General features: G+C 39.8%; 1 protein-coding gene and 1 long non-coding RNA gene across 2 annotated transcripts in view; one reads left to right on the forward strand and one right to left on the reverse strand.

Moving 5' to 3' along the window:
* The window catches only part of LOC138972052 (uncharacterized), a 542,426-nt gene that overhangs the window by 482,540 nt on the left and 33,730 nt on the right, over nt 1-26,156 (reverse strand). The gene's annotated exons all lie outside the window — the stretch shown is intronic.
* On the forward strand, nt 4,364-14,584 carry LOC138970637 (uncharacterized). Its single transcript, XR_011457030.1, has 2 exons — nt 4,364-5,137; nt 7,121-14,584. It is a non-coding gene; the product is annotated as an uncharacterized lncRNA (long non-coding RNA).

A 26,156-nucleotide genomic window follows, 5' to 3' on the forward strand; every position in this document is an offset into this window, starting at 1 on the left:
CCCTCTTACGCCATAATGTGACGTCTTCAAGACATAACCCTGACTTGTCTCCTGGATTACTGCGTCGTGATAGATACATTTCGAAGAACAATCACAAGGTTTGGCTCACAATCCAAACAAGTGTGAGCATTCTGCCATTGACTGTGCGGATAATTACATTTTTTTTCGGTTTACCGCAGTAAGCCGAACACAGTGTTGGGGGGAGAGCTTCACCGTGTTCGGCCGACTTCCGGTGAGACGACCCGCAGTCAGTCGACCGAAATTTTGTTCGTGAAACCCGATTACGTCGGATTACTGTGGTTATCTCGGACAACTGCAGTCGGTCGACTGTGTTTCTGGCTTATGAAACTGGGGCCGGTTTCATATACCGCTCTTATCCTAACTTAGGAGCTCTTAAGGGGTCAAGATGGGGTTAAGAGCAAAGTTAAGATAGGTGCGTTTCACGGACCGCTCTTTGGCCAAAGAGCGCTCCTATGTCGCTCTTATCTTAGGACAGCCCCCCCCCAGCCCTAAGTTAGGTAAGAGCAGACAGAAGCGCCCCCAACTTGCAAGGGAGATAATTTTAATCCTAAAAATGGCGGCCGTAAATGAGACTGTGAGTCGACTCGACTCGTGCATCATTTTGCGATATAACATGCGCCATCAACACATTTTCGTCACCGCACGGATCCGCGAAATGCCCAAGACGATAAGGAGAGTGCCGCACGCTTTCATTTGTCAAAGCATGGACTCCTGTTTGAAATATGTTGACAAGAGTGTGGACGGTATGCAGTTTAGCACTTACAAGCACCCGCGAAGACTATGATTGCACCGTTTTCTGCGTGATTGATGTCTGTCAGTCCATGCACGGCGACATATTCTACATCAGCAAGGAAACGAGTCTTCGCTGCATTCACCGAATGTATATTCTGCCTTGCACGACGAGTGTGAACCCGACAGGAAGCGGCTAACCACACGTACTCGTGAGCAATTCCAGATAGCTTGTACTTTTTCGGCGTGTTTGTGGTGCTGTTTACACACATTTTCGAACAACAGTCTATCAGTCAGTCAACGAAACAAAACAGCACGAGTATAATATCAACAAGGAAGGATGCCACGCCGTGACGGCTTCTACAGGCATTGCAGTAGTTGGTGACGAACATCTTTGGACCGTGTGTCGTGTTGTTCTATGGCCAGGGTGTGAAAAGGGTACCATGATTTTAAATGAGAGTTGGGTGTGTCCTGCAATCCAAGCACCTCTGGGCTTGTTCATATACGGTGACATTGGCTACATCTTGACACCCTGAATACTCAGTCACACCCTATATCTACAGCAGTGCTCCAAGCAGGTTAACTCAACACGTGAACTAGACACGTCAGCAAGACACGTCAGCATTGTTTCCTGTCATGATAAAAAAAGGTAAGGTTTGGAATAGATCTAAAGCATAATTGATCAAATGTTCCTTTCAAGGCATGCTACTTTTCAGATTGTGTTTGGGAATGTTGTTGCAGAAAATGTCAAGGTTATAAAACAGCTTGCATGAGAGAGAAAACATTAGAGCAGAAAAGGCATGTTTGAAACTTAAATGGGTTGTTATTGTTAATCAGCACCATATATATGGCCCAAAGTCAGAATAGGTGTCCATTTTTGTGACATACAAAATCAATTTTAAAAATGAACATTTTCTTTGTTTTGAAAATAGAGATATATTTTAGAGCATAAATACGCAAGGAACAGCTATGATTTTAGAAAACTCATGTTTGATCACTTCACAGATTCAGGTTTAAAAGTTTGCAGGAGTTCATAACTTCACACCGTCACAAAATTTAGACTTGTTAAATCATTGTTGCTACATGTATTGGGTCTGTTTTAGACATCTGAGCAAATTGCTACAGCAAATTACTTTGCATTTCAAGCAAGTTAAACTTGTTTTGGCCACGCATGATGCAGATGTGAACTCCATTAATGGGAAGTTCATAACTTCACATAATTTACTTTTATTGGTATAATAAATTTAATTTATACAGGCAGGAAACAATTTGTTTTGTTTTTTAATCTGAAAAAGGTGAGCTGGAACATGAAGGTAATTTTTGAAGATGAAGTGTGGAGAAGATTTTTTGGTTATCTGTATTATTTATAGAAATTAATATTGTCACAATTTTTTCACAGCAAATATTGGCATAAGTTATCATTAAATCTACAATTTTGCTGTTTTTGTGCAAAATGTGCTTGAAAAGTACCATCAAAAGGATTTCAATACACCAAAATGTTTGTCTGACTCAAAGAGTTGGCAGAAACTGAAAGTTTTTTTAGAATGTCCTAGGAGTTCATAACTTCACACCGTGACATCACAAACTATGGCTAATTCAAACCAAAGTAAGAAAGTGCATATGTCATCTTATTTTCTCTCCAGCTACTCTTTGTAATCAACATACAACTAAGTAATAAAAGTAAAACATTTGTGAAAACAAACGATAACAAAAATCATAAAATGTGAGCGTGCGCATAACTTCACAAGAATTTTTGTTATGTTGGTCTCTAGTACAGTTACTGTATAATATATTTGCAAAACAATGACAAACTGAGAACACAGAGTTATAGTATAGGCTAAAGCTGCACTTATATTACAAAATCAGATTTTAATTGCCAAAATAAAACAAATTGTTTGAAACTTGTGAAAGTTCATAACTTCACATCAATCACACATTTATACTAAAATAACTAACTAAAGTCTCTTGCAAATAATTCTAAACAACTTAATGATTTACTTAACCAAACTCAGTCATGAAAACTGTTACCGAAATCATTATTTAGTTAGTGTTTATGTCAGCTGACTGTGTGTTCATAACTTCACATCATTTATTTAACTGAAAAGCTACGTACTAAAATCTGCTGGTAAATTAAAATAAAAATGACATCAAACTGTAACAGCCTACTCTGGAGAAGAGCAGCACATCATTTGAGGTAGTGATTTAGTGTAGTAAATTAATTATTGTGTATAAATCATACTCATGGCATGTGTTCATAACTTCACACCGTGGGGCTGAGGGTCAGTTGATGTGAAGTTATGTACACCGTGCAGTCAACCCAGATTCATGCTGGAATTATCAAAATGTAATTTTGAGGGTTGATATTCAGAAAACTTCTTACAAAATGTCCAGATAAAGTCAAATGTACTCTTTTGCTATTAACAAGGCATTATTTTAAACACGCCCTTGAAAAATGAGCTTGAGTTATGTGAAGTTATGAACTTCATGACAAAACGGCTAAGTACTTCAGAAAGAAACAGTCAGCAGCCAGTAGATTCTTTTTGTGATGAAAATCATGGTACAGTGTAATTTGGAAACTGAAAATAGTCATTTTACATATATTTTGGGTTTTGACATGAGTTAGTAACTCTCACATAAAAATAGTGCGCAAGACACAGAGAAAATGGCTAACTAAAGCATACTGCTTGACTTTAGTGACAAAAATTGCTTAGTATCTAAATCTAATGTACTTTTATATGCAAAATTGCTGTTCCACTACAACCTTAACTTTCATGGCTAGCATTTAAGGACAAAAAACACTCTCAGTGGAGATAGTAGGAAAGTTCATAACTTTCTCACAAGAATTTTTTATTTCTCAATTACTCAAACACCAATGAATGAACTTGATGCAAACTTTCAGTGTGACTGCTGCTAGTGGATCCAAATGCATTACAAAGCTAGGTGTTCCCCAACCAGTCAATTTACTCTTTTTATAAGGCAAAAGGTTGGAAAGTTCATAACTCTTTTTTCACAAGAAAATCTGCACGTAAACTTCAAACTACTTTTGAACATGCAAAAACAAGTCAAACAACCCTTTTTATGTTTTATACCTCTGCAAAACATACTGTAAAATACTTTTTTACAAAAATATATCAGGTTTCAATCTTTAATTATTATTTAGAGCTGATCAGTGAACAAAAATGAAGTCTTACGGAAATAGTTATGAACTTTCTGTGAAATTTTGTCTCCCCATTTTCTGCAGGCTCACTGACAAAATTCAAAAACTTTGCTTTGTCAAAGGTACATTTGAGTTTTACTGGCTCAGTGAAAAGTCATTCATGACATTCTGTCCCATAAATATGACAGAGTAGACCATGTTTCAATATGCTGTAAGGTCATGTCACAAAAAATGGCCAAAATGTAGTGCTGCTGACTTCAGATAATGGCGACATTTTCATTAAAAACAACAACTGAGCACACAATGTTTCTCTAGGTGTGTACTTCATACTTTTGTTTACAAGTCTCATGAATCTTTACAAGGATTTTATTTTTCTTTGATGTACAAATCAGGTTAGAGCCAAGGTTGCACAGCTATTTCAGCTGTGGACACCATTTCAGACTTAAGGCCATATATATACTGACTGTGCTCGTTGTAAGTTTGACTTGGTAGCTGTGGTGACAGTGTTGTCTTAGTATCATCTGCACTGCAGATCTGTGCAGCGTATTCACCTGGTAATTGTAAATGAGACAATGACAAAAGGTGACGTTTTCATGTCAGTATGTCCCAAATGACATCACCAGTACATTTTTCATTCTATCTAATCTGTTTTCGTTCTATTTTTTCTAATAACATGCGTTAACAATTGATTGCCAACTGGAATGGAAGAGCACAAAAAGTGTAACTTGATATGTAGTTTCTCTAGAGGGAAAAACATCTTCCACTTTCATGTCAGTGTGTCCCATGCAACATACATTTGCCAAACAGCTATGAGTAAGTAGATTATTTGTTAGTGGTATAGAACATACTGATCAACAATCAAAGTCAGTTTTCACATTCATTTTCTACCTATTTCTTATTTGTTTATTCTTTTGGCAATGGTGAAATGTCAGCAATCGTGTGTCATTCGGGACAGTAGACATGACACCTGACCTTTTGTCACTGTCTCAAATGCATACAAGCAAACAGCATTCAGCAAACACTCATAATTTTCTTTCTTGTATCACCAGAGAATAAACTTCATCACCGTCTGCATCGTCTGGCACCACCATGCTCTCCTCCAGTGTCATCTTCTACCCGTGGACACTAACATACAGTTACCAAAGCAAGGGCAGAGACAATGAGGAATGCCAATGAAAGCATAAGTCTTAGTGAACGTGGTGTGCAAGAAAAGACTGGACATCATTTCAGGTAAATATGTTATGCTTGTAATATGATACTCATTCAGTCATTGACAATTCTGTAGAACATTTGGAAAACAAAAGAAGAGGCGTTCTGGGATCACATAGTAGTAGTATGCATACACATTGAAAGAGATGTGTCAAAACGTATTGTTCTCACACACACACACAAAAACTGGACAGTGAGTAAGAAGAATGCTGTTTCAGTGTTTGACTTCTTTTTTAAACTTTTATCTTTGACTTTAAATTTTACTACTCCTTGATATCAACAAAACTGATTCTTATTCTTAAGTGACAATAACTAGTAATTTACTAGTACTAAAAACATGTATTTACGCTGTTGGGGGGGGGGGGGGTATTTTTTTGTTTGGGAGAGGCATAGATTGTGAGGAGAACAGAACATGCTCTAGGGGATTTCAAGAAATTGTGCTAATTTGTAATTCAGTTGGTTTGTTCCATTTCCTGAATTGTTAGCCTTGTCTGATTCATTTTAAAGGACTGAGTCATTGCTGATATACAGAGCTTTCTTTTAATTGTTTAACCCCTCTAAATTAACGCAAGACCTCATGTTTTTTACTGTTGAAGCGATTGACACGTGCATCAGCAGTACCGTAAAATCCCTAGCATAAGCCCACCCCCCCTGTGCACAGATTTAGGGCAAAATTGGGGGGTGGGCGTTTGCTAGGGATAGACCCCTTTGCACAAAGTAAGTTTTGTGCTCAACCGTGTAATTGAGTGAATACAAACCCCGAAAGCATGTAAGTTAGGTCGTGTGAGTAGAAGTGAAGGAAAAAAGAAAAAAAAGGACTTTGAGGCAAAGAAGGCCAACCATGAGAGAGAGAGAGAGAAAGAGAGAGAGAGAGAGAGAGAGAGAGAGAGAGAGAGAGAGAGAGAGAGAGAGAGAGAGAGAGAGAGAGAGAGAGAGAGAGAGAGAGAGACTGGCTCTTCTGAAAACAACACGAGCATAGTCATTCATATAAATTTATAAAGTAAAAAGAAAATCGCCAGACCTTTGCAAGGACAAACAATAACAACACAATACCGGGAAAAAGAAACTTGATGAAATGTCGAAATGTCAACACCAATGAAGCCCTTTCTTTCTGTACAGGGAAGAAATTACACGATCGTCTTTGGAAATGAAACGTTAACTGAACTTGGATTTTGTCTTCAAAAGGCCCAATCTTTCTGAGAAAGAAAAGCCCACAAACTTAGGAAAAAAAGAGAAGAGAAACTCGAAAAAACATGAACGATGGGTGGGAGTGAGGAGAGGGGACAAAGAATAAGAAAAAAGGAAAGAAACACGAAAAGGTAAAGAAAGGGGAAAAAGATGACTTTTAGAACAGTCTGCACAAATCCTAGTGAAAGTGAGCCTATAGTCTCTTTGAAAAAAGCAGGGTGGGCGTTTGCTAGGTAGTTACCCCTGTGCACAACTTTTGGCCCAAAGTGGGGGGTGGGCGTTTGCTAGATGGTGGGCTTATGCTAGGGATTTTACGGTAATGGCAGAACACAAAGTACAAAAGTTAACCAAAGAAGACACCCTGTTCTGGACAGATAATTGATCTTCTCCACGTATGTAAACGTTGCCAAAGCGCTTCGAGCTGTGAAGAAGCGCTATATAAATGTTCTATTTTCATTATTATTATTATTGTGTCTATCCTGAACTTGAGTTCATTTTTAAATGGTACCTTGTGTTTTTTCGGGTCAATTTTTGGGGCATCCTTTTTTGAGCAGCGGAAGAGTGTGCCACATTTCCAAGTGAAGTGCCTTTAATGGCTTGGAAAGTTTGTACAAAATGATTCGGGAGTGATTTTTTTTTTAAAGTACACAATTTGTACAGATAAAATGGTTTGCTAAGTGTAGTATGAATAAGAGCAAGTATTAGAATTACTCACTGTCTTCTCTTTTTCTTGTAAGATTATGTGGTGAAACTGCTCTGTTGCTAACATTTAATACAAGAAACCTTCTGCTCTTATGTTGCTGTTCCTTGTTTAAGGACCTCTACCCACACACTGATGCTGACACTCGTTGAGGGGCCAACTACCAACACTGATGGTGATACTCGCTGAGGGGTCGACTACCAACACTGAGGCTGACACTCGCTGAGGGGCCAACTACCAACACTGATGGTGATACTCGTTGAGGGGTCGACTACCAACACTGATGGTGATACTCGCTGAGTGGTCAACTACCAACACTGAGGCTGACACTCGCTGAGGGGTCGACTACCAACACTGAGGCTGACACACCCTGAGGGGCCAACTACCAACGCTGATGCTGACAATCGCTGAGGGGCCAACTACCAACGCTGATGCTGACACTCGCTGAGGGGCCAACTACCAACGCTGATGCTGACACTCGCAGAGGGGCCAACTACCAACACTGACCCTGATACTCTCTGAGGGGCCAACTACCAACACTGATACTGACGCTTGCTCACGGGTCAACTACCAACACTGATGTTGACGCTTGCTCAGGGGCCAACTACAAACACTGATGCTGACGCTTGCTCAGGGGCCAACTACCAACACTGTATGTAGTGGCCACTGTGTAACCTCCCTTGCACAAAACAACAAATTTTATATTTAAAATGGTTAAAGGAATTTTTTAAGCATTTACATTAATTATGCTAGGAACAGTCTGCAGACACAGAAGTATACAGTGGTTTTGTCAATATTAATTAGCAGTTAAAAGATGTCCAACGTTCATATTCTATTTCTATACTACCTGTCAACAACAACAAACTAAGCAAATGCGTTTGAGGTCAGATCATTTTGATGAGGCCATTTATTGTTAAACCAATTATAAGACTGAAAAGGCCATTCATTGTCCTATGTTATTTAGAAAACAGATTTAGTTTACACGAGGTACTGTTTATAAAGTAGAACCTACAAGACTAGCATCCCAAAAAATCAAATTCGCAAAATCAAGTTTAACGCGTTAAAATCGACATACAATCAAAACTGCTGAAAGGAAACCTGTTGTGCAAGTTATTAGAAAGAACAATTAAATATGCATCCAAACAGTCAGTTTAGTTTACATATCTGGTCTACAATGGCGTAATGGCATGATGAACGGTATGTAATTCTTCTGAGAAGCCGTAAAATGCGGTTTCTGGGGCCATTTTAGTGGGTAATCAGAAGAAATCCAGCACAATAAATTTCTCAATGCATTGCCTTCAAACGTCCGGTAATTTATGCTAAGACATGTCGTTAAGTACATCAAGTCATTCAAGAGATTAGGTTTGCTTTTATTTGACATGCTAGAAAGAGTCCTTAAAATAGTCGGTTGGTCTAAGCTGACTCATCAAACAAATTTAATTTGATGCTATCTTCAACTTCAAATAACAGATAAGCCAAATACTAAAATTTCATGTACATATTTTATCAGACATGGATGGTATGAGGATTTCACAGCGAAAGTAATCTTTAAGAAGTGGACTATTTTCACAGCGCTGAGCACAAATAGCCCACATCAAGCTCACTGCTGAACATTTAACTGCTAGCTGCTGAGCAGGGCTTTTGAGAGAGCATTTCCCAAGAATGTTTGTACGCGTTTGAACAAGTGATCTGAGCAGCCGTCGTTGATTATGAATTACATTTCAGTGTAATTTGAAGCTTTAATGTTTGTTTAAAGCCTGCATATTTAAAACAAATTCTGTTTTCTTTGGAAAAGGTACATCGTTATTTTTTTTTAATTCTTTTTAACATGTCGCATAACAGCAGTACTAACGTCTCAAATGACTTGACATTTTGTTTGTACCGTAAAGTACCTTGTAAGCGCCCACTCCCCCCCTGTGCACCAATTCCGACCCAAAGTAGGGGGTGGGCGCTTACTAGGTACAACACCCTATGCATGAGCAGTTTTCAGTAAGAAATGTGATCTTTGATCACTTCATAATCATATCTTCTTTCTTTCTTCATCTTCCATTGTTTTTCTTGTTCGTATTGTCATTAGAAGAGCTTGGGGAGACGAATGTCGTCGCATCCTTTTCTTGTCTGCAGAGGTGCCGCTGTCGGCCGCACTGTGTCTCTGTTTACCTTGAACAAGGGGTACGTCTGGTTGGTATTGGTACCTCGCCGAGTGGAGACAGCATGCCTTTGTTTACAACGCTTCAGCCACATAGGTGATGCAACAAATTCGTCTATGTCCAGTCCACCAGCCAGTTCTAAGGCTCCTCTTTGCAAATCTTTGTTGCGGACGACACGCCCTTCCGCCCGCTCTTGATCAAGATATTCTAACACACCTTCATCTACCTCTTCTGATCTGACGTCTCGACCGCCATGTAACTTTCGCTTCTTCTTTTCCTTTCCCGCCTGGTGACCTAAAAGGGTATTGCGATTCTCTCGCCATTCTCGTATCCTTTTTCTATCTACCCCAAACTCACTTGCTGTTTGCGACACATTTCCATTGGCGTTATTATCAAAATAGTCAAGAGCTGACAGCTTAAATGCAACGGTGTACGATTTGATCCGCGGCATCTTGTAATCATTGACTTGCAGGCGTTTAGATCCAAGGCGTGCAGACACACGTGATAGGGTTTACAAGAAAGGGAAATCATTCACAAAACTAGCAGATCAAGTGCGGAATTTATATTTCCCCTGATTTCAATGGTGTAAAGTGGGGGGTGGGCGCTTACAAGGTACTATACCCTATGCACGGTTTTGGACTAAAAGTGGGGGGTGGGCGCTTACTCGATACTGGGCGCTTACAAGATACTTTACGGTAATTCGGTACATCTGATTTGTTGCTTAATTAATTTATTTGATAATTGTCGGTAAAAATACCGGTTAACACCTCACAATCGCAAACCTGTTTAATGTTGTCTTTTCTAATCCATGACATGTGTTAGCACGAATCACCAAATATTTGAAGGCAATGCGTTAAAAATTGCAGAAATTCAAATGTATTGTTTTGTTTCATTACCCGCTAAAACGGCTTCAAAAACTGCCTTTTATGCCTGCTGAGAGGATTACCACATATACCTACTGAGAGAATTAACACATACACCGCTCAGCATGGCATAGTAACAAAATTGACTGTTTCAGATACACATTTGATTGCTCTGATTTTTTGTCGATTTTAACGCAGGAACCTTGATTTTTCAAATTTGATTTTTGGGGGTGCCTGTGTTGTAGGAATCACTGTATACACACTACCTCATGTGAACTCAAACAGCTTTTTGAATAAGGGCAATCAATACATGCCCTTTTCAGTCATATAATTTGTTTTACAATAGACTGCCTCATCAAAACATTCTGCCCTCAAACGCATCTGCCTAGTTCTTAAAAGAATCACGCTTTGGACTACACAGTCCTGATGATGTGGGTCGTGTACAATCCATACTTTCCAAAGGAGGATTAAAAGTAAAAAGTATGGGTCGTACACTACCCACGCCATCCAATTAGGAGTTTTGCCGTCTCTTTGCATAGTATTAGTAATTAGTATGGGTCGTACATGACCTACACCATCCCAGTTAGAATACACAGGGTAAAATTCCTTACGGAATTCCATATGGGTCGTCCGCATCACACATCATCCCGACTGAGTAGTTCAAATTACTTCGTTTGTGTTAAAAGATATTTTTCAAAAGTTGTGCAATTGTATGGTGATCGGAGATTACATGAAGTCTCAATTAATTAATAATGTTAAATAGTTTCAGAGATATATATCCCTTACAGCAATGAAAAGTTGCTGCAATGTCGCTGCGAGGTCGCAGCGATCTAAACACATCACGGCAACTAGTCGCAGATGGTCACGACTACCCACGATGTTGGCACGAGCCTCACAACAAGGTCGCAGCTACCCACAACCTTGGCGCAAGCCTCGCGACAACATTGCAGATAGCTGCAACCTTGGCGTGAGTCTCGCGACAACATCGCGGGTAGCTGCACCCTTGGTGCAAGCCTCACGACAACATCGCGGGTCGCTGCGAGCCTCGCAACAACATCAAAGTTAGCTGCTCAAAGTTAGTCTCGCAACAACATCGCAGGTAGCTGCGACTTTGGCGCGATTACATGGCTGTTAGTTGCGACCTTGGCGCAAGCTTCCCAACAACATTACAGCTAGCCGCGACCTTAGGGCCATGACATTGTCCAAATATAGTGAGCAGAGTGCTTTCCCTCAGTCAGCCATATTGAAATAGCTAGCCCCGGATGAAGGTATGTGCATGCAGGTCTCTGCATTTTGAAAAATATTTGCAAATTTCTGGAGCATTAATGATGATTTTTCGCTGTAAAGTCTAAGGTTAAGTTCTGGTCTGTAGTAATTTAATAACAAAAAAGTTTACAGGTCTGAACTGTTGAATACAGGGATGTTAAATTAGAATCTAACTAGCTGCTCCATCCTAAAATAATAATAATCATGATCAGGTACTGAAAAAAATATTCTATCAACAAGAAATGTAGTGCGCATGAAAGATGTTAGTTTAATCGATCAAGTATGAAAAAGACAAAATAAACCCCTGACAAATGTCAAAGTAGTTGAAGCATTAAAATAGTGTATGGAATTAGCAAAGTCATGCAGTTCTCAACTGACATACCTGCTAGCTGCATATGTACCACCACTTCAGTGAATGAATTTTTAATTTCAAACCTGGTTAAGAATTGACTAATCATAGGCACATAGCAGGAAGCTCGCGGGAAGCTTGTGGCAAGTGCACTAGGACATCGCGGCTATCCGCGACTAAGTCGCAACATACTTGTAGGAGGGGTCTAGGACATCGCAGCTAGTCGCGACCAGGTCGTGGCAAGCTCGCGGGTAGGTTGCAGCTAGCCGCGACTTGAGAGGATAAGCTAAAAAAACAAAAAACAAGTAATCTACAAATGTTGACTTTGTGGGTACAACATTTATGAATACTGGAAAATGTGTATCTTTTCAATTTGTTTTCTTATAGTCTGTTAGAGATTATCCTCTCAAACAAAATATCTATCAGAATGTCTAAAATTAAAACATTTCTGCAAAAGTTTAAATCATTCCGATGAATAGTTTGGAATCTATCTTGTCATCCGTGAACTAACCTGTTTTGATTGAACGCTTTGCCATTTGATAAGTGATATGATAGATGTTGCTTTTTGGGTCCAGCGGACCATATAGGCCAAATCAGGACCCCGCCATTTAATAATTTTTACTACAGACAATCTAAGGGGAAAAACAATTTTGGACCATATATTATCATTCTACGTACATTGAAGCTAATGCACACCAAATTTTAACACAAACTGTTCTGTTTCATGAATGTTATGGTCAAATGACTTGAAGAGAAAAAACGGTGTATTTTATGGTAGCTTCTGCCCTCAACTTCTGTTGGAATATGCACCATTTTGATCACTGTGTCCATTGACTTTTGGTATCCAGTGTATTCAATTACGATGAAATTCATAGCCTCGTTGATTTTCGGGCTGGTGTTGCTGATGATGTCGAGTTTAAAAAAAAAAATTCCATGTAAAATTATTAATTCAGTGACCTGCGTAAAAAGAGAGGGGATAGTGCGATATGACGATTTTTTTATATTTGATTTTGACTCCAACCTTGTTCAACACACAGTAACTAGTAATTCTGAATCATACACACTTTGAAGGCAAACTTAACCAGGTTTTATGTGATATTTTTAGTTTCATGAATAGTTCACGATATGAATGTAGCAACAGCAACAAAAACATGCTAGAAGGATATAGTGTTGACAATTTTACACTGATTGACCACGATGCTAAATTAAGTTGGTGTTGTTGTTTTTCTTTCTCATTTTATTTTGCATCTGCCCACAAAAAGCAGTAGAGTTTCTTTCGCAGCATTTCAGTGATATGTTTATTATAAATTAAAAACCTTCAAACAAAGCTTATTGCACCCATTTTCGTACCCTAACTAAAGCATTAGTTTCCGTGTTCATTCATTCAAACGTTCTGTGACATTTAAGGCAAAATAAATGATTTGGCTTTCTTCCCGTATGTAAAAGTTGTCAAAGTGTGCCTATTCTGAATTTTCTTCAATGTATTATTGGTGCCTAACGTTTTTCTAGGGTCGATTTCTGGGGTACAGTGGAACCTCCCTTTTAAGACCTCAAAAAATCTGAGAAAATCAGGTCTTTAAAAAGAGGGAGTCTTAAAATGGGGGTAATTTTGTGAACAGAAAGTCTGAAAAATCAATGCCTTAACAAGGAGGGAGTCTTCAATTAGGGGGGTCTTAAAAGGGTGGTTCCACTGTACCCTTAAATAAGAGGCGATCGTGTAACCCATTTAAATTAAATCTTTGATTCCAAAAGTGTGCGAGATAGCCCACTCGATGGCCTTTAATGACAAAGAAAGTTTGAATGAATTGACACGGGAATGATTTTTCTAGTAGGGGTACGAAAATGGGTGCAACAATATTTTGGCAGAGTGTATATGCAATGGCCATAGTATTACCTACCTTGCATGAACAAGATCAAGGTTGATCAGACAATTGTGTTTGTAACTTTGTCTCACATAGCCATAAACAAGCTGGTAGCTGTTTCCCAAACCAATATAAAAAGAAACAATAAGTAAATAAAAATATCTTAACTCACAGTCACCCCATGAATTTGGAGCAACAGGCCCAAGAATAATGTTTTTTAATAATACTAATTCTTTTTAAACATTGTTCTATAACAAGCAAAAACTATCAAACATATTAGGAAATGATTTTACAGGTTGAACTTTTTTCAGGTAAAAACTAAATACATACCTTATGCTTTAAATATTAATGTACATGTCTACTATCTGATACTGTATCGCATTAACTTTAAACAGCCTGACTCATTGTGAAATTGTGCAAGTAAACATTTTGACATGGTGCTTATTTTTTAAAGACACAATCTTTCCCGTTCAAAGAATTGTTCTCATCATCACAGATCTGGACTGTCTTTTGCATGGATTGATGGAATAAGACAAGTCTTACACTTGGACAAACACTTGGCGGAGGGGTGTGCCTTTTGAAATTGTCTCTTTCAAATGAAGAATATGTTCGTAATCTATTTTAAGGTTTCACCTGACCATCCTCTGTGTATATGATACAGCTCTCTTTAAAGATATCCTTGTTATGCAAACTATCTTGTTAACCACCCCATGTACATTATGGGATTCGTAATGCAGTATTTATGGCATTTATTGCTATCTGGAAAGTATGAAAGTAAAAATCATTACTTTTAGGTACATGTCTAAAGGCAGTTTTGATTTATTAAATTTTGGATGATCACAGGTGTCAGTGACTGAATGTAATCCACAAAAAACCTCCTAGTCCTAGTCTGCAATTATCCAATGTACAAATATAAACGTATTCATGTTGGTGTTTATGATGCTTTAAATTACAGTGTAAGGAAGGTATGTAAAAGGTAACCAGAAAAAGGTCAAACAATGTAACCCTGCTATTTCTCGTGTTAAGTTGTGGTGAAAATTGATGCATCGCATTGAAATAAAGACAGATGTGAATGATCAGAAGATTTTAATGACGTTTTGTTGGGTTCCATGCTTGCTGTTGGCATTTGCAAACTGCTTGTGGATAAAAGTCTGTGTGTGTGCTTGTATGTCTGTGTCAAGATATGAACACGTTTATAACACAAACAATGAAATGACCATCGGTAGGATATGCTGACCAATGCTCTCTCTCTCTCTCTCTCTCTCTCTCTCTCTCTCTCTCTCTCTCTCTCTCTCTCTCTCTCTCTCTCTCTCTCTCTCTCTCTCTCTCCAGTATGACTGATCTACCACGGCTGATTAATGCAGAGTCAATGTCTTCACAAGTACAGAAAATAATTCATATCTAAGCAAAAACAAAAACACCCACACATATTTTGACACCCAGTCTTTGATTGTCTGAATGAAATACACTTTCCTTTCATTTACGTCACAATTGCATGACAAAGACGCAAGCTAAGTTTAACAACTTTGACCTAACACACACCGAAAACAAAATACAGTCGCAAAATACCCCTCCCTATCTGAATCTGTCAGCAATGCCTCACGCAGATCGATGCAAGGTGCAGATCAAGCAAACACACACACACTCACAATCACTATATATTTGGGGGACATAAACTCTATGCATGACCCTTCCCTTCAGTGGCAACTGTTGTAGATCAAATGGTATGACATTTGTGCAATTTCGAAACAAAGTTTCCAAATTTGGCTATTGTCTCAACAGAACAAGGTTTGACATTTAGCGGTAGCAATATTTACCTGATTTAAACCCTCCAAACTTTTACCTTTTGGATTGTCTGGATGTCTGACAAACACCCCCTTCACTCCCTAGATCATCGGTGACCTAAAGAAAGCAGTTACAGCTCCCTAAACAGCAAAGCTTTCGTGCCACTGACAATTTCGGAGGGGTAATTTGAAACACATTTTGTAGAAAAGGTAAATGTCCGATCATTATACCTAGAGACTCGAAACTGTGTAGAATGGTCGTGGATGAACTGAAGTGTATGCACAACTATGAACATATTTGCTAAACTCAAATGACTGAAAAAATAAACCCTTCGTTGTACAGTTACACTTTCGCAATGCCACGCAAAATTCCTTTATGACAGGAACGCTTTCATCCATTTGAAATGCCCTGATCCGGCTTTTAATTGCTATATTCAAATAACTGACTGTCTGATGTTGATTCAGGTATACTAAGTCATTCAAATTATCCCAAAGCTAACAATCTTGAGTGCTGAAATCGGGTATAGTTCGGTTACTGAACAATTCAAACCTCGTACTGTTGAGTCGATCCCCGAATTTGGCAACCTTTTTTGAAAATGCACAAAAGTCAGACCATTTGATCTAAAAATTTGTCAATTTGTAGAAGGGTCATGCATAGACTGAAGTTTAAGTATCCCATATATCAAGTGATTCGGTCCACAGATGTAGAAGTTATTAACAAATTTGAGGCCTAGAAAATTCATTATGGACGATGTCAAGGACGTCATTCAGATCTAGATCTACATGTATACATACGTAGGTACCAAGTCTCATGTTTTATTCGTTTTGTAACGGGGCTAGAAAAACAAGCCTCCACGATCGCGTTGCTTTTGTTAACATTGGAAAGGAGGGTTATTATTTCTCTCTCTGTAAATTTGTCCTTACGTTGTTTGGATCCATCTGGTGTCGTCTGCTTTTCGTCTGCTTTCGCCGGATGTTGTGACTTTCAATCGGACGTGACGCAACCAATCTTATACGCAACTAAAAAATATCGCTTTGCTGCTCTTAGCAAAGAGTGACCCCTGAGATGGTTCATGAAACGAGTCGTTCCTAACTTTCGTCCCACTCTCAGCTAAGAGCTCTTAAGGCCCTATTCCTAGGAACGCCTAAGAGCGCGTATATGAAACTGGCCCCAGGGGCCGGTTTCATATACCGCTCTTATCCTAACTTAGGAGCTCTTAAGGGGTCAAGATGGGGTTAAGAGCAAAGTTAAGATAGGTGCGTTTCACGGACCGCTCTTTGGGCCAAAGAGCGCTCCTATGTCGCTCTTACCATAGGACAGCCCCCCCCCCCCCCCCCCCCCCCAGCCCTAAGTTAGGTAAGAGCAGACAGAAGCGCCCCCTACTTGCAAGGGAGATAATTTTAATCCTAAAAATGGCGGCCGTAAATGAGACTGTGAGCCGACTCGACTCGTGCATCATTTTGCGATATAACATGCGCCATCAACACATTTTCGTCACCGCACGGATCCGCGGAATGCCCAAGACGATAAGGAGAGTGCCGCACGCTTTCATTTGTCAAAGCATGGACTCCTGTTTGAAATATGTTGACAAGAGTGTGGACGGTATGCAGTTTAGCACTTACAAGCACCCGCGAAGACTATGATTGCACCGTTTTCTGCGTGATTGATGTCTGTCAGTCCATGCACGGCGACATATTCTACATCAGCAAGGAAACGAGTCTTCGCTGCATTCACCGAATGTATATTCTGCCTTGCACGACGAGTGTGAACCCGACAGGAAGCGGCTAACCACACGTACTCGTGAGCAATTCCAGATCTAGCTTGTAGTGCACTTTTTCGGCGTGTTTGTGGTGCTGTTTACACACATTTTCGAACAATAGTCTATCAGTCAGTCAACGAAACAAAACAGCACGAGTATAATATCAACAAGGAAGGATGCCACGCCGTGACGGCTTCTACAGGCATTGAAGTAGTTGGTGACGAACATCTTTGGACCGTGTGTCGTGTTGTTCTATGGCCAGGGTGTGAAAAGGGTACCATGATTTTAAATGAGAGTTGGGTGTGTCCTGCAATCCAAGCACCTCTGGGCTTGTTCATATACGGTGACATTGGCTACATCTTGACACCCTGAATACTCACAGTCACACCCTATATCTACAGCGGTATTCCAAGCAGGTTAACTCAACACGTGAACTAGACACGTCAGCATTGTTTCCTGTCATGATGAAAAAAGGTAATGTTTGGAATAGATCTAAAGCATAATTGATCAAATGTTCCTTTCAAGGCATGCTACTTTTCAGATTGTGTTTGGGAATGTTGTTGCAGAAAATGTCAAGGTTATAAAACAGCTTGCATGAGAGAGAAAACATTAGAGCAGAAAAGGCATGTTTGAAACTTAAATGGGTTGTTATTGTTAATCAGCACCATATATATACTGACTGTGCTCGTTGTAACTGTAAGTTTGACTTGGTAGCTGTGCTGACAGTGTTGTCTTAGTATCATCTGCACTGCAGATCTGTGCAGCGTATTCACCTGGTAATTGTAAATGCATACAAGCAAACAGCATTCAGCAAACACTCATAATTTTCTTTCTTGTATCACCAGAGAATAAACTTCATCACCGTCTGCATCGTCTGGCACCACCATGCTCTCCTCCAGTGTCATCTTCTACCCGTGGACACTAACATACAGTTACCAAAGCAAGGGCAGAGACAATGAGGAATGCCAATGAAAGCATAATTCCTAGTGAACGTGGTGTGCAAGAAAAGACTGGACATCATTTCAGGTAAATATGTTATGCTTGTAATATGATACTCATTCAGTCATTGACAATTCTGTAGAACATTTGGAAAACAAAAGAAGAGGCGTTCTGGGATCACATAGTAGTAGTATGCATACACATTGAAAGAGATGTGTCAAAACGTATTGTTCTCACACACACACAAAAACTGGACAGTGAGTAAGAAGAATGCTGTTTCAGTGTTTGACTTCTTTTTTAAACTTTTATCTGAAACTTTGACTTTAAATTTTACTACTCTTTGATATCAACAAAACTGATTAACTAGTAATTTACTAGTACTAAAAACATGTATTTACGCTGTTAACGTGGGGGGGGGGTATTTTTTGTTTGGGGGAGGGGGGGGGGGGCATAGATTGTGAGGAGAATAGAACATGCTCTGGGGGATTTCAAGAAATTGAGCTAATTTGTAATTCAGTTGGTTTGTTCCATTTCCTGATTTGTTAGCATTGTCTGATTCATTTTAAAGGACTGAGTCATTGCTGATATACAGAGCTTTCTTTTAATTGTTTAACCCCTCTAAATTAACGCAAGACCTCGTGTTTTTTACTGCTGAAGCGATTGACACCTACATCAGCAGTAATGGCAGAACACAAAGTACAAAAGTTAACCAAAGAAGACACCCTGTTCTGGACAGATAATTGATCTTCTTCACGTATGTAAACGTTGCCAAAGCGCTTTGAGCTGTGAAGATATTTTCATTATTATTATTATTGTGTCTATCCTGAACTTGAGTTGATTTTTAAATGGTACCTTGTGTTTTTTCGGATCAATTTTTGGGGCATCCTTTTTTGAGCAGCGGAAGAGTGTGCCACATTTCCAAGTGAAGTGCCTTTAATGGCGTGGAAAGTGTGAACAAAATGATTCGGGAGTGATTTTTTTTTAAAAGTACACAATTTGTACAGGTAAAATGGTTTGCTAAGTCAGTAAGTGTAGTATGAATAAGAGCAAGTTTTAGAATTACTCACTGTCTTCTCTTTTTCTTGTAAGATTATGTGGTGAAACTGCTCTGTTGCTAACATTTAATACAAGAAACCTTCTGCTCTTATGTTGCTGTTCCTTGTTCAAGGACCTCTACCCACACACTGATGCTGACACTCGTTGAGGGGCCAACTACCAACACTGATGATGATACTCGCTGAGGGGTCGACTACCAACACTGACGCTGACACTCGCTGAGGGGCCAACTACCAACACTGATGGTGATACTCGCTGAGGGGTCGACTACCAACACTGTTGGTGATACTCGCTGAGGGGTCAACTACCAACACTGAGGCTGACACTCGCTGAGGGGCCGACTACCAACACTAAGGCTGACACTCGTTGAGGGGCCAACTACCAACGCTGATGCTGACACTCGCTGAGGGGCCAACTACCAACGCTGATGCTGACACTCGCAGAGGGGCCAACTACCAACACTGACCCTGATACTCTCTGAGGGGCCAACTACCAACACTGATACTGACGCTTGCTCAGGGGCCAACTACCAACACTGATGCTGACGCTTGCTCACGGGTCAACTACCAACACTGATGTTGACGCTTGCTCACGGGTCAACTACCAACACTGATGTTGACGCTTGCTCACGGGTCAACTACCAACACTGATGTTGACGCTTGCTCACGGGCCAACTACGAACACTGATGCTGACGCTTGCTCAGGGGCCAACTACCAACACTGTATGTAGTGGCCACTGTGTAACCTCCCTTGCACAAAACAACAAATTTTATATTTAAAATGGTTAAAGAAATTTTTTAAGCATTTGCATTAATTATGCTAGGAACAGTCTGCAGACACAGAAGTATACAGTGGTTTTGTCAATATTAATTAGCAGTTAAAAGATGTCCAACGTTCATATTCTATTTCTATACTACCTGTCAACAACAACAAACTAAGCAAACGCGTTTGAGGTCAGATCATTTTGATGAGGCCATTTATTGTAAAACCAATTATAAGACTGAAAAGGCCATTCATTGTCCTATGTTATTTAGAAAACAGATTTAGTTTACACGATGTACTGTTTATAAAGTAGAAGCTACAAGACTAGCATCCCCAAAAATCAAATTCGCAAAATCAAGTTTAGCGCGTTAAAATCGACATACAATCAAAACTGCTGAAAGGAAACCCGTTGTGCATGTTATTAGAAAGAACAATTAAATATGCATCCAAACAGTCAGTTTAGTTTACATATCTTGTCTAACAATGGCGTAATGGCATGATGAACGGTATGTAATTATTCTGAGAAGCCATAAAATGCGGGTTCTGGGGCCATTTTAGTGGGTAATCAGAAGAAATCCAGCACATTTAATAAATTTCTCAATGCATTGCCTTCAAACGTACGGTAATTTATGCTAAGACATGTCGTTAAGTACATCAAGTCATTCGAGAGATTAGGTTTGCTTTTATTTGACATGCCAGAAAGAGTCCTTAAAATAGTCGGTTGGTCTAAGCTGACTCATCAAACAAATTCAACTTCAAATAACAGATAAGCCAAATACTCAAATTTCATGTACATATTTTATCAGACATGGAATGGATGGTATGAGGATTTCAAAGCGAAAGTAATCTTTAAGAAGTGGACTATTTTCACAGCGCTGAGCACAAATAGCCCACATCAAGCTCACTGCTGAACATTTAACTGCTAGCTGCTGAGCAGGGCTTTTGAGAGAGCATTTCCCAAGAATGTTTGAACGCGTTTGAACAAGTGGTCTGAGCAGCCGTCGTTGATTATGAATTACATTTCAGTGTAATTTGAAGCTTTAATGTTTGTTTAAAGCCTGCATATTTAAAAAAAATTCTGTTTTCTTTGGAAAAGGTACATCTTTATTTTTTTTAATTCTTTCTAACATGTCGCATAACAGCAGTACTGACGTCTCAAATGACTTGACATTTTGTTTGTAATTTGGTACATCTGATTTGTTGCTTAATTAATTTATTTGATAATTGTCGGTAAAAATACCGGTTAACACCTCACAATCGCAAACCTGTTTAATGTTGTCTTTTCTAATTCATGACATGTGTGAGCACGAATCACCAAATATTTGAAGGCAATGCGTTAAAAAGTTGCAGAAATTCAAATGTATTGTTTTGTTTCATTACCCGCTAAAACGGCTTCAAAAACTGCCTTTTATGCCTACTGAGAGGATTACCACATATACCTACTGAGAGAATTAACATATACACCGATCAGCATGGCATAGTAACAAAATTGACTGTTTCAGATGCACATTTGATTGCTCTGATTTTTTGTCGATTTTAAAACAGGAACCTTGATTTTTCAAATTTGATTTTTGGGGGTGCCTGTGTTTTAGGAATCACTGTATACACACTACCTCATGTGAACTCAAACAGCTTTTTGAATAAGGGCAATCAATACATGCCCTTTTCAGTCATATAATTTGTTTTACAATAGACTGCCTCATCAAAACATTCTGCCCTCATTCGCATCTCCCTAGTTCTTAAAAGAATCACGCTTTGGACTACACAGTCCTGATGATGTGGGTCGTGTACAATCCATACTTTCCAAAGAAGGATTAAAAGTAAAAAGTATGGGTCGTACACTACCCACGCCATCCAATTAGGAGTTTTGCCGTCTCTTTGCATAGTATGGGTCATACATGACCTACACCATCCCAAATAGAATACACAGGGTAAAATTCCTTACGGAATTCCATATGGGTCGTCCGCAACCCACATCATCCCGACTGAGTAGTTCACATTACTTCGTTTGTGTTAAAAGATAATTTTTCAAAAGTTGTGCAATTGTACGTTTGTATGGTGATCGGAGATTACATGAAGTCTCAATTATTAATGTTTAATAGTTTCAGAGATATATATCCCTTACAGCAATGAAAAGTCGCTGCGATGTTGCTGCAATGTTGCTGCGAGGTCGCAGCGATCTAAACACATCACGGCAACTAGTCGCAGATGGTCACGACTACCCACGATGTTGGCACGAGCCTCACAACAAGGACGCAGCTACCCACAACCTTGGCGCAAGCCTCGCGACAACATTGCAGATAGCTGCAACCTTGGCGTGAGCCTCGCGACAACATCGCGGGTAGCTGCACCCTTGGTGCAAGCCTCATCGCGGGTCGCTGCGAGCCTCGCAACAACATCAAAGTTAGCTGCGACCTTGGCGCGAGTCTCGCAACAACATCGCAGGTAGCTGCGACTTTGGCGCGATTACATGGCTGTTAGCTGCGACCTTGGCGCAAGCTTCCCAACAACATTACAGCTAGCCGCGACCTTAGGGCCATGACATTGTCCAAATATAGTGAGCAGAGTGCTTTCCCTCAGTCAGCCATATTGAAATAGCTAGCCCCGGATGAAGGTATGTGCATGCAGGTCTCTGCATTTTGAAAAATATTTGCAAATTTCTTGAGCATTAATGATGATTTTTCTCTGTAAAGTCTAAGGTTAAGTTCTGGTCTGTAGTAATTTAATAACAAAAAAGTTTACAGGTCTGAACTGTTGAATACAGGGATGTTAAATTAGAATCTAACTAGCTGCTCCATCCTAAAATAATAATAATCATGATCATGTACTGAAAAAAATATTCTATCAACAAGAAATGTAGTGTGCATGAAAGATGTTAGTTTAATCGATCAAGTATGAAAAAGACAAAATAAACCCCTGACAAATGTCAAAGTAGTTGAAGCATTAAAAAAGTGTATGGAATTAGCAAAGTCATGCAGTTCTCAACTGACATACCTGCTAGCTGCATATGTACCACCACTTCAGTGAATGAATTTTTAATTTCAAACCTGGTTAAGAATTGACTAATCATAGGCACATAGCAGGAAGCTCGCGGGAAGCTTGTGGCAAGTGCACTAGGACATCGCGGCTATCCGCGACTAAGTCGCAACATACTTGTGGGAGGGGTCTAGGACATCGCAGCTAGTCGCGACCAGGTCGTGGCAAGCTCGCGGGTAGGTTGCAGCTAGCCGCGACTTGAGAGGATAAGCTCAAAAACAAAAACAAAAGTAATCTACAAATGTTGACTTTGTGGGTACATGTACAACATTTATGAATACTGGAAAATGTGTATCTTTTCAATTTGTTTTCTTATAGTCTGTTAGAGATTATCCTCTCAAACAAAATATCTATTAGAATGTCTAAATCATTTCTGCAAAAGTTTAAATCATTCCGATGAATAGTTTGGAATCTATCTTGTCATCCGTGAACTAACCTGTTTTGATTGAACGCTTTGCCATTTAATAAGTGATATGATAGATGTTGCTTTTTGGGTCCAGCGGACCATATAGGCCAAATCAGGACCCCGCCATTTAATAATTTTTACTACAGACAATCTAAGAGGAAAAACAATTTTGGACCATATATTATCATTCTACGTACATTGAAGCTAATACACATCAAATTTTAACACAAACTGTTCTGTTTCATGAATGTTATGGTCAAATGACTTGAAGAGAAAAAACGGTGTATTTTATGGTAGCTTCTGCCCTCAACTTCTGTTGGAATATGCACCATTTTGATCACTGTGTCCATTGACTTTTGGTATTCAGTGTATTCAATTACGATGAAATTCATAGCCTCGTTGATTTTCGGGCTGGTGTTGCTGATGATGTCGAGTTGAAAAAAACAAAATTTTCCATGTAAAATTATTAATTCAGTGACCTGCGTAAAAAGAGAGGGGATAGTGCGATATGACGATTTTCTTATATTTGATTTTGACTCCAACCTTGTTCAACACACAGTAACTAGTAATTCTGAATCATACACACTTTGAAGGCAAACTTAACCAGGTTTTATGTGATATTTTTAGTTTCATGAATACCGGCACGGTTGGCCTAGTGGTAAGGCGTCCGCCCCGTGATCGGGAGGTCGTGGGTTCGAACCCCGGCCGGGTCATACCTAAGACTTTAAAATTGGCAATCTAGTGGCTGCTTCGCCTGGCGTCTGGCATTATGGGGTTAGTGCTAGGACTGGTTGGTCCGGTGTCAGAATAATGTGACTGGGTGAGACATGAAGCCTGTGCTGCGACTTCTGTCTTGTGTGTGGCGCACGTTATATGTCAAAGCAGCACCGCCCTGATATGGCCCTTCGTGGTCGGCTGGGCGTTAAGCAAACAAGCACAACAAGTTTCATGAATATTTCTGCCCAACGAATGGTTGTGTGATGCGCCCGCAGCGTGTTGGCATACATACATGTGCTTGTCACATCCCGCTTTCAGCCTTCACCGCCGGCTAGCCAAGCTGCTTGCAGCACCGGCGAAAAAGAGAGCAGCCTTGCGTAAGTCTCTCCCTGCCAGTAAGCCTCTCCACAACAAGTCCTATGCAAGCTTTAAAGCAACCCTCCACGAGGTGTTGGGTGGTAACTGGGGGCCTTATGTCCCCAGGCAGAATTGCAAGGGCGCGGAGGAGGTTTGGCCCCGAACATGCGGCAGTGCAGGCCCACCGGTGCGTGGACACACCCTGGCGCCCATGAACCAAACCCCCAGGTATGGGTTACCTACAAAGACTCTACGTCCCAACGGCTGACCAGGCGGATGAGGAGAGTGTACTCCCAACGGCTGTGAAGGCGGAAGAAGACCCTTAGTCTCACATCCCAACGGTAAAACAGGCGGACGAGGAGCTCCCAACGGCTGTTTTAGCGGATGAAGATGCCCCATGTTTTTGCTGCTTTCACAAGCGCCGGGTTGGAAAGACTCGTCAGCCCTGATAGGCAGCTTTCCTAGGAGAAGGACACTCGGAAGTCAAACCCGGCCAGATGAGGGCCGATAACCGTGTGAGGAAACTTGTCTAGGACAAGGAAAAGTCCAAAATCACACCCACGAAGGCCTGCCGAAGACGGAAGACACTGACCTTCAGGGTGAGGTGAGAACCGAGTGTCTACGCATCACCGACAAATATGGTTGTGTCTACATCAGAAGATGAATATTTCACGATATTAATGTAGCAACAGCAACAAAAACATGCTAGAAGTTGACAATTTTACACTGATAGACCACGATGATAAATTAAGTTGGTGTTATTTTTCTTTCTCATTTTATTTTGCATCTGCCCACAAAAAGCAGTAGAGTTTCTTTCGCAGCATTTCAGTGATATGTTTATTATAAATTAAAAACCTTCAAACAAAGCTTATTGCACCCATTTTTGTACCCTAACTAAAGCATTAGTTTCCGTGTTCATTCATTCAAACGTTCTGTGACATTTAAGGCAAAATAAATGATTTGGCTTTCTCCCCGTATGTAAAAGTTGTCAAATTGTGCCTATTCTGAATTTTCTTCGATGTATTATTGGTGCCTAACGTTTTTCTAGGGTCGATTTCTGGGGTACAGTGGAACCTCCCTTTTAAGACCTCAAAATACCTGAGAAAATCAGGTCTTTAAAAAGAGGGAGTCTTAAAATGGGGGTAATTTTGTGAACAGAAAGTCTGAAAAAACAATGTCTTAACAAGGAGGGAGTCTTCAATTAGGGGGGTCTTAAAAGGGTGGTTCCACTATTAAATCTTTGATTCCAAAAGTGTGCGAGATAGCCCACTCGATGGCCTTTAATGACAAAGAAAGTTTGAATGAATTGACACGGGAATGATTTTTCTAGTAGGGGTACGAAAATGGGTGCAACAATTTTTTGGCCGAGTGTATATATGCAATGGCCATAGTATTACCTACCTTGCATGAACAAGATCAAGGTTGATCAGACAATTGTGTTTGTAACTTTGTCTCACATAGCCATAAATGATAAACAAGCTGGTAGCTGTTTCCCAAACCAATATAAAAAGAAACAATAAGTAAATAAAAATATCTTAACTCACAGTCACCCCATGAATTTGGAGCAACAGGCCCAAGAATAATGTTTTTTAATAATACTAATTCTTTTTAACCATTGTTCTATAACAAGCAAAAACTATCAAACATATTAGGAAATGATTTTACAGGTTGAACTTTTTTCATGTAAAAACAAAATACATACCTTATGCTTTAAATATTAATGTACATGTCTACTATCTGATACTGTATCGCATTAACTTCAAACAGCCTGACTCAATGTGCATTGTGAAATTGTGCAAGTAAACATTTTGACATGGTGCTTATTTTTTAAAGACACAATCTTTC

The sequence above is a fragment of the Littorina saxatilis genome, linkage group LG7, assembly GCF_037325665.1.
Source record: "Littorina saxatilis isolate snail1 linkage group LG7, US_GU_Lsax_2.0, whole genome shotgun sequence".
In the NCBI taxonomy this organism is placed as follows: domain Eukaryota; kingdom Metazoa; phylum Mollusca; class Gastropoda; order Littorinimorpha; family Littorinidae; genus Littorina; species Littorina saxatilis.